We start from the raw sequence: 15990 nt of genomic DNA on the forward strand, positions 1-15990 counted from the left end.
ACATTTGCCACGAACTTGTTCTTAAAACTCTTGATTGCTTTTTTGCAGGGGATCATGAGGAAACTTTTCTCTATTTGCAAGCACAGCCTTGCTATACCTTGTAATGATATTTCACTTCACTTTTCTTAATCTTTCTTCTTGATGTGGCCCCTGAAATCTGGCCCATCCTCCTTTCTTCCACTCCTTTCTGCCTGCTGATACAAACTCTCTTCTCGCCATTCACTCAGCACCATAATACCATCTTTTTCAAAAGGCTGTCTCTGACTGTCCATGCAGGTCCTGCTCAAATTTTCCTCTTCTTTTTACAAATCTGGCTGATCTGATAGGTTTCAAAGGTCTAAGACAAAGGTTGAGAAGTAATACTTTCTATAGCATTAAAATTATCAAAACATAAACAGATCTATCTCAGAACAGGGAGCTTGGAACAAACTGCATTGTCTCCCTCGGAAGACCATGGAGTCCTCATTTATTGTTATTGCCACCTTTGTCCTCTCACATAAAAATTTCTTGGTAACATCCTTTGATTTTACATGTATTCCATGCTCTTTTGGGCAAAGGTGTACATCAGAGCTGTTTGCCCATTGCTTTGCATGATGGGACAAGACATGACTGGGATGCGATATTATAAAAATGATGATCATAAATAATGATACATATAATGGTAAAGCTCTGTGAAAGAGGCAAGCTGTATAATTAAGGGGCCTCCAGCACTTGAATCTCTGTTACTATCTACAGTGTTGACTTAAGCTCTACACTTTGCGGCAGAAAGGTATGGGTGTTTCAGAGGAAGCTGCTTCCTCCGGTAGGATGCTGGGATGCGGGAAGGCTGGCAACAGCCTTCTTACACTATCACTCTCTATTGTGCCTGACATCTCATGAAAAAAAAGCTTCAGCTGCAGTGGAGACAAGTCAAATTATTTGAAGAATTTTCACCTCTTGTCACTATGAATTACTTGAACTCAGGAGGCATACGGGATGTATGTTCTCTTTTGTTTCTAAAACTTGTACAATATAGGAACCTGGTACTTTACTTGGGGTGTGAACTGACTTGATATACCATGAAGAGAAGAAGAAATTAGTTTAGTATAAGGTATGTTCTTAAGTTTAGCCTTAACCCTGTAAGTTCACCAACATCAAATATTAAGCTGGTTAGTTGTTTTACTACCTTGAATGCCAGGGCATAGAAATAAGCCCACAGATTTTGTATTTAGTCTGATTTACTGCAAGAAGCCACTGTATGGCTCATTGAAAGAAAAGTTTGGCATTAAGAACACAGAATTCTTCTGGCTCAGGATGCTTCTTAGGGGCTGTGCTTTTTTAAAATATAAAACAGCAAAATCAAAACCAGAACTTCTCAGGAAACCACAACTTAAGACAGCCCCAAATGGTTTCCACTTTCCTTACCTCTTTGCTCAACTGAATCATCTTCAGCATTTGCTTTTTTTAGCCATTTATCTATCACATTAATTTTCCTCCTAAAAGCATTATCAGAAGACATCCATTACACATAATTTAATCCCATCAGACAATGATTTGTTTAAACCAGGCACACGAGCTGCTGAAAATTGTAGAACTCTTCATCTGTGTGGATCATGCTAGTTTGGGACATGTTTTGGGGTCAAGGTAGCATGGATACTCCTTTTCATTGTTCCCAGCTCTCAGATGCCACCAGAGCCATCCAGGAGATTTTGAAAAGTCACTTACCATGGGAGAGGATTGAGAAACGTAATGGGACTGTTTGCTGTTGTTGGTATCCAGAATAGCACACCACCAGTTTAGGCTGAACTATCTCTGACTGGTTATTAAACACTCTTGAAAAAGAGTCTAATCATTGCTGGCTGGTTGCAAATGATGCTTAGGAAGTGTATTAGCAAAAAGGGTATATTTACAAAGCTCTGAAAGAAAGGTATTCAGAAAAGCCATGAGCACAGCACACTCTCTCAATTCATTTGTCTGTCATTCTGTCATTCTGGACAGCCCCTAGATAGCCCTCTGAGTTTACCTAGGAGCATCTGAAGGTACTGTGCATGGTTGGTCTTGTGTGCTCCGGATGATGCCCTCCATCTGTGCAAGACACCATGCTTGACATGGTTGTGGTCTCCACAGACTTGGAAGCTAGTCTGGAGGATGGGCCTGGCAGGAGCCATAAGATGTAGTATTAGATGTACTCAAAGAAATCTTCTAATCTTGCTGGAGAGGCTTTACAACTGGTTTCACCTCCCTAGTGCAGACTAAGTGCCACCTTGTCGCAGGTGAATTATTAAGAGAAGTCATCATTGTGGGGTTAACTAAAAGGGGTTTATTAATGATTAAACCATGATGAAATGATAATTAATAGATGATAGAATGAAAATTAAATGGTAATCAAAAGGTGATTAAGCAATAATTGAATGGTAATTAAACAATGATTTAACAATGGTTTGATGATGATTTGACAATGATTTAAATGATGATTTAAATGATAATTTAGACGGCAGTCAAACACTATTACTTACTACACCTCTAATAATTAAGCTATAGCTGGATATATAAATGTCGCTAGCATACAATATACTTCTAGGCCTAATGTAAAATGTTGCTTACATCATTCTAGATATCAGGTGCTGGGTCAGGGGTCTCTCAGCCTCAAGGAGTAACCTTGAGAGGCGTCCCCGCTCAAGGGGAGGTCACCGCCGTGCAGCCTGCTGCTGTACAGGAGAGCTCAATGGGCTCGGGGGGGGGCTACAGATATTTATAGCGTAAAGTGATTGACTCGTAGTCAACCCCCCCGTTTGGTGTATGTGCAGGAGTGCAGCTGTGGCGGTTTTTAGTTTTGCCTAGTCCCATCTCAGGCTGGTACTGTTAGCTCCTGGTAAGACATGGCATAGACTCCTTAGTCCCTGAGACGTTAAGGCCTCGCACAGTTCTCAAGGTTTGCACAGCAGGGCTGATTTCAGTCAGGCCTCCTCGTCAGTGACGCCTGAACCACAGTATGGCTCACCCAGTCAGAGCGGGGGCATCCCTCATGCTCTACCTCTTACACCTTTTGCCTTTGTGTGCTCCCCTCTCCTCCACTTCACCACATAGCAGAATGGAAGTTCTGACAGTCGACGTATCTGACTGCAGCTGCCACAAAGGCGACCCAGTAAACATACCTACAAAGAAGGATATCTCCTTAGTCAGAGTCCCAAGACATCCCTGAAAAGCTCAGCCCCTGGTAAGCTCAGCCCAAACCTCCTTGATGGGGAGTAGTCAGCAGGACAAAGAAAGCTTTATGGGTGCAGGACAAAGAAGCTGCCATAACGAACTGACCTTCCAGGGAAACAGGAGTCAGCAACAACTGTTCCAGGAACTGATGTCCTACACCCACTTATATATCTACCAAAAAGGTATTTACGCCAAAAAGGTATAAAAGTAACTTGCTACCTACCCAAAATGAGATTCTCTGCAAGAGTTACTCTGCAAGAACTTCTCTGCAAGAGATCTGCCTGACAGACCGGACCCTTGCTGGGGACGCCTCGCTGACTCCGGACTCCGTGATGTGGATCATCTTTGAAGTGAGACTTCTTCCGTCGTCGATTAGCCCCACTCTTGGGAGCGTGCGCATAGGTGAAGGTTCAAAAGTATATACTTGCTTCACTAGTTGGAATTCTGCAATAACTTTTAATATACGTATATTTGCTTTACTTGTGTAATATATACATACTTGCTTTCATAGTGGTAATTTTGTAGTGGCTTGTAGCATATATTTATATTTATTTGTTTTTACTAATAGTAGTTTTGCAGTAATTTGTAACAAAGAAATTTTCAGAAACCCCGACCTCTGTGTCCCTGTGTACTGCAGAATCCTGAGAACCCCACGGTCACCATCTTTACACACGTGTGGATCAGGTAACCCCCACAGGTCGTGACCGTGACCGCTAGAGTACCCATCTCTGTGGGTACTCAATGCAATCTAGAGAAAAGGCAGAGGACAAAAAGAGCGCAAGGAAATCCAGAGAAGGGAAGCATTTGAATTCAGGGACTTTCAAAATGAATTTCATTTATTTTGGAACATAGGAGCTTACTGTGCCATCTGCAGCTGTATTTACTGTGGGTGGAGAGCTGGTTTTGATTACCGAAATCCAGGCAAAATATTACCTGTAGCCCAATAACTCATCGAACACAGCACCAGTATTTAACTTAACTTTCGTATCAGGTCAGTTGCTTACACATTTAAGCAAGGACCATGGGAACAGAGGTGACTAGCTGGGCAAAAGGATACACACAATATTTTTTGTTCCACTCCCATAACAAGATAGTCCTTGAGTGACTGCCAATAGGAAAAATGAAGAAATTTTAATGAAATTCAGCAGAAAAGCTCTCTGTGGCTGTTGAAAATAACAGGGGTTATTTTCCTGTTCTTTTTTTTTTTTCTTTTTCTTGTTTTTCCCCCCCCATCTCTAAACTGCCAATTTATAACTGTGGTCCAGTTGTGTTTTATAGCAATAAAAACACAGAGAATGAATGTCTCCAAGGGAGAAAGCATAATGCTAGTGGGAGCTGGGATTGCTTAACATCACTGTCAGCATTTGCCAACTCATTTTTAAATGTTCCACTGACAGAAAACCAGCTCATGAACTACTTCTGTATTCCACGTTACTGTTTGCTTTCTTTTGGCTGAGGAGAACGCCAGCTCTTTAGGCAATGTAAAGTTTCTGCAGAGAACAAAAAAATCTGCTGCAGGTACTTTCAGAAACAATAAGAAATTATTAGTTCAAAACGTAATGCAACCCATGAGGGAAATTGTCTTCCTTCTCTTCTGTAACATGATCCAATAACAGGAATTATCATAAAATAAATAATTAACTAAAAATGCATAAAATATATTAGAGACACTGCAGGCTGTTCAGGCAGGTCTGAAGACTGGATTAATCTTCTCCAGTGTAGACATTCACAGTACAGACAGATTTCTATGGTTGAGATAATTTTCAAGCGGACAGAGGGGAGCCGGTCAGAGGACTGCTCCCTGTGACTCTCGCTGACCACAGATGGATCATCTGCTGAGATGAACTCTGTCCTAAGTACTCAAGTCAGGCTTTGCGAAAGCCTGAGAGACCTAGGAGCTGAAAGTCCTGAATAGCTTGCCCTGAAAGGAGGTTTATAAGGAGGAATGACATGTACGGCTGGGGAATGGGAAGAAAGAAAATCTAAGGAGAGGAGTGTGGCAGGGGGACACTCTGACACCTTGGCAGTAAGAAAGCTGGAGACTTTTATTTTCTGCTGAGAGCTGTAAGACAAGGATAGGATTTAGGAGAAGCTGTTGTGCTGCAATGAGTTTGTCTTCTTGGGGTAAAAGATGAGAGAGAATTGCAAGGTTACTCTTAGAAAGTTTCAGCTGAAGTTTACGTTTGAAGGACATGTGGAAGGAAAAGGAAAGAAGCAAAACCATCTGGGTAGTGTTATGTGTTATGAATGCTGCTGATGACTAAAAGCCTACTGAGAAAATAGGTGTGTCTTGATCAGTGTGCTACAATGAATGACGGGGATGCCACAGGGAGGGCTGTGTCATAGATAAGCTTTTGTTTATATGCAGGAACAGCAATGGAAATCTGCCTTGTAGGCTTTAAATCTGTCCATTCTTAAGGTGGATCAATCTTAATTAGAGCTAATATGCTGGCACTGAGCAAAAGCTATGGCATGACACAGCCACAGCAGTCTTCTATTGAAAGTGGTTTTATTCATTTCCCTCCACATGTACTGCTAATTTAGATGACTGAAATCCACTTTCTACTTCTTAGTTCTAATCTGACTCTTTCTGTTGTCCTTCCTCTTTGCCTTTGGCTCCTCTTTTTGCAACCTAGGTTTATGGTAGTGTCATTGTTACCATACAGTTACCAAGCAGTGCTGCTACTTTAAATTTCTCTGTAAAGCCCCAAACCATGATTGGGTTAAATTCCAATCAAACTAATGATCAAAAGAAATCACTAGTTGCTAGGAGTAGATGTTTGAAACAAATAGTTATTATAAATTCAGGTAGAGTGTTCTGTTCATGTTTCTATAGTACAGTACAGTACAAATAAATTTAGGAACATGAGGGATTGTTGGTTTGTTAAATATTAGAAGATAATTTAGCATACTATTGTAAGAAGCAACTGATGCTTAGAAGAAACCAGTTGAAACAAATCACCTAGGTCGGATAGAAGCCAAGAGGCCACTGAGTCTGCGCAAAGTAAAAGGGTCAGCCAACAGTGACGAAGAGGAGTCACTGGCCTTCATCTCCAAGACCCCTGACGACCACCACCAAGCAACAGTGCGCAGGCGCAAATGGGAGGAGAGCTCATTTTAATACGAAGCGAAGACTAGTCATGCATATGCATTAGTAAATGATGTAATGCTATGTATATTTATGATTCTGTTGTATAAATTTATGGTGAAAGGTGCAACAAATTGGACACGCTGTGGTGGAGCGATCCCCCGTGTCCCCAGCGCTGCTAATAAAGAATGCCTGCCTTTTAACACTACATTGGTGTTACGAGGTTCCTTCCCGATTTCGGTGACAGTTTTGGCGACCCAGATGGGACCCTGCTTGTGAATCTCGACGGATCCGTGGGATCACAGGACCTCCAGCCGGCACCGAGGGATTCTCGGGGAGAACCTCTGATCCCCGGACCGAAGAATTCAAAGCAAGTCCCCTGGAACAGGTAAAAAGGCATTCTTTTCTAAAAAGGAAAAGGGGTAAAGTCCCCGCGGTCTGCTCGTAAGGCGCGGCGAAAGCTACGCAGAGTTGGGCTGAGAGGTACCTAGTAATAACGCCTGCCCATAAGTCGCGGTGAAAGCTTCGCAGGGTTGGGCTAGAGACCCGGGTAAAGGAAGGGGTAAGAGGCCCCGGAGAGGGAGCTCCACCAGGGGTTGGGGTCCCTCTGACTAGTGACTGGTGATAGTGCACAATCACACTCAACTAGTCTTTGGAGGATGGGTACTTTTCCGAGCAAGAAAGCAGTCCCACAAAGAACACCCTTGGGATGTATTTTGAAGCATTGGAAAGATTTGGGGGGTGATCCTTTGACTCGGAAACAGCTAATTGAATATTGTAATAATTGGTGGCCCATGTATAAATTGGAAGATGGAGAAAAATGGCCAGAGAATGGAACATTGCAATATAATACCATCCTACAACTGATGTTATTTTGTAAGAGGGAAGGTAAATGGGATGAAATGGCATATGTTGATTTGTTTTTCGCATTGCGACCAGATTGGAGTGACTTACAAGTGATATTGGATGCTTTGCTTGACTGATAAAGGGATGGTATTAAATGCTGCTAGGAAGCAGGTAGAAGGGGCACATGCTAACGGGGGTTTACAGGGAACAGTGGAACAGAATTTTCCATCCGTGAATCCTGAATGGGACCCTAATCAACCAGGGCCCAGAGAGATGTTAAATAGATATCAGAGGTGGATTTTATACGGTGTGAGACATGCAATGCCCAAGGCAATGAATTGGTCAAAACTATATGATGTAAGACAAGAACCAAATGAGTCTCCCTCAGCCTTCATGGAAAGACTGAAGGTGACTGCTAGAAAATATACTAATTTAGATTTAGATAAACCAGATGAAGAAGCGCAATTGGCCTCTATATTTATGGGCCAGTCGGCCCCAGACATTAGGAAGAAACTCCAGAAATTGGAAGGTTCTGAATCTAGGAATTTGGGTAAAATGCTTGAAATTGCATGGACTGTGTATAATAATAGAGAAAAAGAGAAAGAATGCACGAAGGGATGGAAAATTGCTGGCTGTTCTAGCTGGAAATAATAGGAGGGGTAGAGGTAGAGGAAGAGGACGTGGAATGAATGTTGGAGATAGAGAAAGGGTAAACCTCCGATTGGCGGAAGATCAATGTGCCGCGTGCAAGGAGCATGGACACTGGAAGAGAGAATGCCCCAAAATTAGAGAATTAGATCCAACTCTTCAAGCAGTTAAATTGATGACCTTGGACGAAGATTTATGAAGGGGACCGGAGGAATCAACCCTAGCTGAACCTCTGGTAATGTTAAGGCTAGGGGATGAAGAAATAGAATTTTTAGTAGATACAGGAGCTACCTATTCAGTACTAAATATGTGTAAGGGGGGACTTAGTAGTAAATCAGTTAATGTTGTTGGTGCGACAGGGCAAAGAGAGAACCGACCCTTTTTAGAACCATTAAAGTTTAAATTGGGAAAGCGGTGGGTAACTCATCAGTTTTTATATATGCCAGAATGCCCATTGCCCTTATTAGGGCGAGATTTGTTGAGTAAGTTAAATGCACAGATAACTTTTAGAGATGGGGAAATTAAATTGTTAGTACCGGAGTCAAAAATTATAGAGGCAAAGGCGTTTATGTTGCAGGATTTCCCCAAGGAAGAACAAATTCCAGAAGAAGTGGAAAATGCAGTAATTCCATTGGTTTGGGTGAGTGGAAAACCAGGACGATCTAAGTTGGCAGAACCGGTAAAAGTAAACCTGAAACCTGGAGCCAAGCCGGTAAGACAAAAACAATACCCCATTAAGTGGGAGGCTCGGAAAGGATTAGAAGAATTGATTACAAAATTTTTAGAATATGGGCTCTTGATAGAATGTGAATCAGAATATAACACTCCCATATTGCCAGTAAAGAAATCTGGAGGAAAAGAATATCGATTAGTCCAAGATTTGAGAGCTATAAATCAAATAGTGCAAGATATGCATCCAGTTGTAGCTAACCCATATACTTTATTGACCTCTCTAAAAAAGGAACATAAATGGTTTACGGTACTGGATTTAAAGGATGCCTTCTTTTGCATACCCCTGGATGCAAAAAGCCAAAGCATATTTGCTTTTGAATGGGAAAGCCCTACCACAGGACGGAAGACACAATTGACATGGACTGTACTTCCACAAGGGTTTAAAAATAGCCCTACAATATTTGGAAACCAATTGGCAAAAGAATTGGAAATATGGAAGAGACAGAATCAAGGGAAAGGCACATTGTTACAGTATGTGGATGACATCTTGATAGCGGCAGAAAACAAAAAGGAGTGCCTCGAGAGTACTATTAGTTTATTGAACTTCCTGGGCCAAGGTGGATATAGAGTCTCTAAGACTAAGGCCCAAATAGGAAAAGAAACTGTGATTTACCTGGGTTTTGAAATATCCCAGGGACAAAGACAATTGGGGAATGAAAGAAAGGAAGCAATTTGTCAGACCCCTGAACCCAATAGCCCAAAGGAATTGAGAGCCTTTTTGGGAATGGTTGGATGGTGCCGACTTTGGATTGTGGACTATGGACTATATGTAAAGCCACTATACGAGGCTTTGAAAGAATCCAAAGATCGGTATTTGACCTGGACACCTGAATGCCGAAAGTCATTTAAAGAACTAAAGAAAGCATTGATGATGGCTCCTGCTTTAGGACTACCTGATGTGACTAAGCCGTTCGAGCTGTTTGTGCACGAGAGACAACATCTGGCTCTGGGAGTGCTGACACAAAGACTGGGATCCTGGAAAAGACCGGTTGGGTATTTCTCCAAACAACTTGATAATGTGAGTAAAGGATGGCCGGGATGTTTGCGCGCTGTAGCAGCAACAGTGTTGTTGATCCAAGAGGCTCGAAAGTTGACTATGGGACAGAAGACATGATTGTTTGCTAACCATTGAACAAGTCTATTCCAGTAGATTGGATTTGAGAGATGAACCTCTGGAACATCCTGACTTGGAACTGTTTACTGATGGAAGCAGCTTTGTCCAGGAAGGAAAGCGAATGGCCGGGTATGCTGTTGTCACCACCACCGAGGTACTGGAATCAAGGATGCTGCCTACAAATACCTCAGCACAGAAAGCAGAACTGGTTGCATTAAGGCGAGCTCTGCAAATTGCCGAGGGAAAAAGGGTAAACATTTGGACTGATTCTAAATATGCGTTTGGTGTGATCCATGCTCATGGAGCTATTTGGAAAGAGAGAGGATTGTTATCAGCTCAAGGAACATCTATAAGATACAAGGAAGAAATTCTCCAACTTCTAGAAGACGTACAGAAACCGAAAGAAGTAGCAGTAATGCATTGCAAAGCCCACCAATTTGGTCAAACAGTAGTAAACATAGGTAATCGATTGGCAGATAAAGCTGCGAAAGAGGCAGCAAAACAAGGCATCCTTGCACTAGTACCAGTAAAACACATAAAACTCCCTGATTCAAAACCAAAATATAGTAAATTGGATAACCAATTGGCAGAGCAATTAAAGGCATCCCAAAATGCCGAAGGATGGTGGGTAACACCGGAAAAACAAGTAATAGTGACCCCGCAGGTTATGATAGAACTTGCAAGAGAAAAGCATGAGCAGACACATTGGGGAATAGATGCAATGATATCTAGTTTGAAAACATTTGCAGTTTGCGTGGGAATGACAGGAATAGTTAAATCAATAGTAGCTAAGTGTCTAATTTGTCATAAGAATAATCCTTTGAACCAAAAGAAGCCACCGTTAGGAGTAATAAAGCAAGGAAATTCTCCTGGAGATTATTGGCAAATTGATTTTTCTGAGTTACCCAGGCAAAATGGGTGTAGATATTTGTTAGTGTTGATTGACACATTTTCTGGATGGCCGGAGGCCTTTCCTTGCCGCACCAACAAAGCCAAAGAGGTAGTCAAAATATTATTGAAAGAAATAATACCTAGATTTGGAGTACCGATAGGAATGTCTTCTGATAGGGGACCGCATTTCGTGGCAGAAATGGTCCAGCAAATTAGCAAAATTTTAGGCATCAAGTGGGACCTACATACCCCCTGGAGACCACAGTCAAGTGGAAAAATAGAGAGAATGAATCAAACATTGAAAAGACAGATAAGTAAAATTTGCCAGGAAACATCTTTGAGGTGGCCACAGGCTTTACCGTTGGCTCTTTTAAGAATTAGAATTCAACCAAGATCAAAAGACGGTGTAAGTCCATATGAAATTTTGTATGGTAAGGCATACCAAATTCCTTTAATCCCAGGGGATATTAAGGTAACTGGGGAAACTGATTTGAAAAGATATTTGATTTCTTTAGGGAAAGTCCTTGGAGCACTCCGAAGATATGTGGTATTGACTAGATCACTTGCCTTGGATACGCCTGTACATCAGTATCAGCCAGGTGATCTTGTATATGTAAGAACCTGGAACTCTGAACCACTGCAGGAGAAGTGGAAGGGACCCTTCCAGGTACTGTTAACAACTTACACTGCAATCAAAGTAGAAGGAGTGGAGCCGTGGATACATTACACTCGAGTAAAGAAGGCCCCGTCGTGGAAAATTATTAATAGGGATCCAGAAACTGCAAAATTGACTCTAAAATGTGTCTGATTGTAAGAAAATGTATGTTAATCTGGCAATTAATATTGGTGGGAACTTTATTTGGAGAAGAAGGAAATCAAATGAACAAAACAGAAATTGAAGATTCATCAGAGCAATTGATACACATTCCCAAAAGGACTCCGGAAGAAAATCTAATGATAGGATTGATAAAGGAGTTTGCTAAATTGCAAAATGTCACCCAAATAACGGCATGCCTCCCAATTCCGAGAGCAGTAGGTGGGTCGATTCCGTGGGGAATTTTAACGACAAATTTGAATCCTGGGTAAAATCTTTAATTAGTACTGTATTGTGTTTGTTAATTATTTCCCTAGTGATATTGCTTATCTATTATTGCTTGAAAAGAGAGTTCACAAGGAAGGCCGCCGTTGATCGAAAGATCACTCTCGCACTAGTAGGAAATAGTGGTGACAATTACAATCTAGCAAACACGAATCCTGCCTTTGTAAATAGTTAATATTGTGGAAGTATTGAAATTAAATAAAATTTCAAGACTTCCAAAGGGGGGAAATGTTACCATACAGTTACCAAGCAGTGCTGCTACTTTAAATTTCTCTGTAAAGCCCCAAACCATGATTGGGTTAAATTCCAATCAAACTAATGATCAAAAGAAATCACTAGTTGCTAGGAGTAGATGTTTGAAACAAATAGTTATTATAAATTCAGGTAGAGTGTTCTGTTCATGTTTCTATAGTACAGTACAGTACAAATAAATTTAGGAACATGAGGGATTGTTGGTTTGTTAAATATTAGAAGATAATTTAGCATACTATTGTAAGAAGCAACTGATGCTTAGAAGAAACCAGTTGAAACAAATCACCTAGGTCGGATAGAAGCCAAGAGGCCACTGAGTCTGCGCAAAGTAAAAGGGTCAGCCAACAGTGACGAAGAGGAGTCACTGGCCTTCATCTCCAAGACCCCTGACGACCACCACCAAGCAACAGTGCGCAGGCGCAAATGGGAGGAGAGCTCATTTTAATACGAAGCGAAGACTAGTCATGCATATGCATTAGTAAATGATGTAATGCTATGTATATTTATGATTCTGTTGTATAAATTTATGGTGAAAGGTGCAACAAATTGGACACGCTGTGGTGGAGCGATCCCCCGTGTCCCCAGCGCTGCTAATAAAGAATGCCTGCCTTTTAACACTACATTGGTGTTATGAGGTTCCTTCCCGATTTCGGTGACATCATGATTTAACCCCAGCCAGCAAAAAAAAACTCCACGCAGCCGCTCGATCACCCCCCCCACGGTGGGATGGGGGAGAGAATCGGGAGGGTACAAGTAGGAAAGCTCCCGCGTTGAGATAAAAACAGTTTAATAATTGAAATAAAACTAAGTAGAACAGTAATAATAACAATGAGAATAACAACAATAACAGAATACACAAAACACGCAATGCACAACACAACCGCTCACCGACCGCCGACCGCGTGTCACGAACGGGGGCGAGCCGCCCCCCCCGCCCCCCCCCCTTGGTTTTTATACTGAGCATGATGTCACATGGTATAGAATACCCCATTGGCCAGCTGGGTCCACCACCCCGGCTGTGCTCCCCCCTCCCGGTGCAAGCATCACCCAGCCACAGCCAAAGCATCAATGGGCCATCAACGCTCCTTTCACACCGAACCCAAAACACAGCACACCCCCCAAGCTACTGGGAAGAAAGTTAACCCTGTCCCAGCTGGAACCAGGACAGGTAGGGTGGGTACACAGAAAAATCACTGTGTCAAGAACTGTATTTTGGACTTTACCACATGTACTAAAGAATAGTGGATAGGTGTTATTAATAGAGAAATAAAAATCTAGTAATAAGCATAACTTATGAGCCATTTTTCCCAAGCAGCCTGAGAGTATAAAATTCTTGACTGAGGGAGCATGTTGTAGTTCCAGACTACTTGGGCTTTTCCTAAGACTTCCTTGCAATTAGGCTAGCATCGCATCCCCATTCAGTTTGTGCACAAAGCTTCTGATGACTAATCAATTAAGAACTACTAACAATGGTAGTACTGCTTATTTGTTATGACACTTTAGCAAAAACAAGGCGAGAAAATAGGAAAACCAGAGCTTCTGCAAGAACTCAGTGACAACGCCAGCACAGGACCCCTAAACACGCATAAAGCAGACAAAAAATCAACTGCTTGGCAAAACATTAATCAAAGTAGTCTGCCTCGCCTCTGGAAGCATTTGAGGCAGCACTTAGCACAGTGATTCATGTTCAGCCAGTTAGAGCTCAGCCCTATGAAAGACAGTAAATTACTCTCCAAAGGCTTCATGGATTCATGCTCCAGTCATGGGAAATCAATTGCTGTAGATAATTAATTATCTTATTTTATCATGAGCATTATCTTCCACACATCTGCTACTTTGATTTTCTTACTTTTTTGCTGCAAGGAATGTCATAGCTCAGGCAAAAGTAGCTCTGTAGTTTGTTTCCTATCCTATATCTCGTGCTGTTCTGAGCTTTTACAGGTGGTAGGAGAAAGCAGCAGTAAAGTCATTTCTACGTGCTTCTAAAGAAACTAATCCTTCCTTCTAATCTAGGGTGAAATCACCAACATACCCTAGTGTCTCTTGAGACAGAAGTTTATTTTTCAAAGCTCAATCCGCTGCAAGTTACTGCTCCTAAAGATTCTTTCTTTTTCAATCACCATATTCCAGGTGATATTCTGCTGTAACTGTGTGCATTCTTTTTTTGCCCTCCTAGAATTTAAAGAAGAATATTCTTGTATGGGTTTCCTCAGGCCACTTTGTTACTCCAGCTTACCTGTTGCTTTTGTTCATGTAATTTTAGTGGTATTCTAGCAAGGCACTGGATAATCTGATTATAGACATGCAACCATCGTACATTTTGTCCAGATTTTATTGTGTGCTGTCCCTTTCTGGCTGGGTGAGAAGGCTAAATCTAGAATTCCTTTGCTCAGGTTCCTTTTCAGCACATTGCCCTTTATTGTACAACATTTAAGAATAATTTCTGAGCGCACATTGTACATAGCAAATTGCAAAAGCAGACGTTAGAGAGCTGCTTCATGATAACAGCAGACAGATCGTAGTCATTGCAGACAAGGACGTTTTAAACTCACGCTAGATATATATGAGGGATAAACTGCTGCATCCATCTTACAGACCTTACTGCAAATTAATTACAGCCATTTCAGTTGCACTTCTGCTGACTCCAAGAGCTCTAACCCACAAAACAGGATAAGATCTTGAGGTGGCTGTGTGTCAGGCAGAGATAACAAGTTGTGAAACTTGATTTTCATTTCAATGACTCAACTACTGGCTAGTGAAGCCATCACTTGCTTTGGCTCTGATGAGTGGTGTTAGTGCCAACATACTGTCTCCACTTCAAGGACGTCCTAAGGAGACCAATAATAACCTTGAAGCCATTCCGGGATCTGCCTTGAGAACTGCTTCAGTTCAAACCAGAACTATTCAGGTAATGTAGGTAATACAAGCACGGCTGATTTACTTAAGTAGTAACGTGGTAAAGCCAAAAAAGCAGGGTTTTGGACCTGCTTAGTCACATTGGAAGTGAACAAGGCTATAGAGCTTCTGAGTGCTGAAGGCAAAAAGGAAAAGTCCTCAACAACTGTCAGCATTGCTCTCAGGAGGCATGGAAAAGAGTCACAGAAAAGACAGAAGAGAAGTGTCCTGTAAAGAAATCCACAGTGATTCTGGGTGGAACAGGAGGAGAAAGGTGCTCCTAGCATGCCTTCCTGGTTAAGTGTTGCAGTGGCAGGGACATAACTGCAGAGACCTCCTCCACTTAAGCTGCAGTTGCATATGGAAACGTGTAGAACTGATGAAAGATCATCTACTTTTTTTAAAAAGAAAAATTAAACATTTATTTTTATTTTACAGGCGATTCCAATCGTAAAAGATGCCTTTTGAGATAACTGGTATGTTCAGGTTTTTCACTTACTTAAAATGTCAATTTGAGATCAGTTGCTCTATCCAGTATAAATTTGCTTTAAGTGCATATGGATATACCTTATCAAATATGAACTCTCTCTTTTGTGTGGAAATGTCGGACAGTGTGACTGAACAAGCCTCAATAGTGAAAACATGTTTCAGGTTACTGCCATGTGTACAAAATAGGTCTGACACACCTTTGAAGGAGTAACACTAAAAGCACTATTATGAGTGCAATGTGATGTCTGTGTCCTTATGTTTCTGTTGCTATCCCGTCCTCTCCGAGAAGAGAGAGCTTTATATAAGAGGGCATTAAGGGAGGGAATCCAGTAGGATATATAGCTACTCAGTTTTGATTTGGACTTTGGACTTGGCTGACCAGAAAATCAGCCACCCCCAGATTTAAGATTTTCTGGAATGAGGATCTTGGTGGGCACAAGCTCTGTTGTTGTGCTAGAACAGGTGTGTTCAGACTGTAGGAGACTCAGAACTGGTTTGTCTTTTCAAAGATCTATAACTTTTGGTGCTCCAGCAAGCTGTAGCAAGATTTAACTCAGTATAAATAGGCTCTTTGGCATAAATTTGCTTGCTTTCCACATTAATCTATATTAAACTACAAGTCCAAAAAGCCCTGTGCAGAACTTCAGTGGAATTACCAGACTGCCTTTGAATTAACTAGTGTGACATAGTCATCACTTCCAACATCAGTGATCGATGTGCCAGGAGCTGTACCTTTCAGGGCCAACTGGA

Source organism: Calonectris borealis, chromosome 1, assembly GCF_964195595.1.
Source record: "Calonectris borealis chromosome 1, bCalBor7.hap1.2, whole genome shotgun sequence".
NCBI lineage: Eukaryota > Metazoa > Chordata > Aves > Procellariiformes > Procellariidae > Calonectris > Calonectris borealis.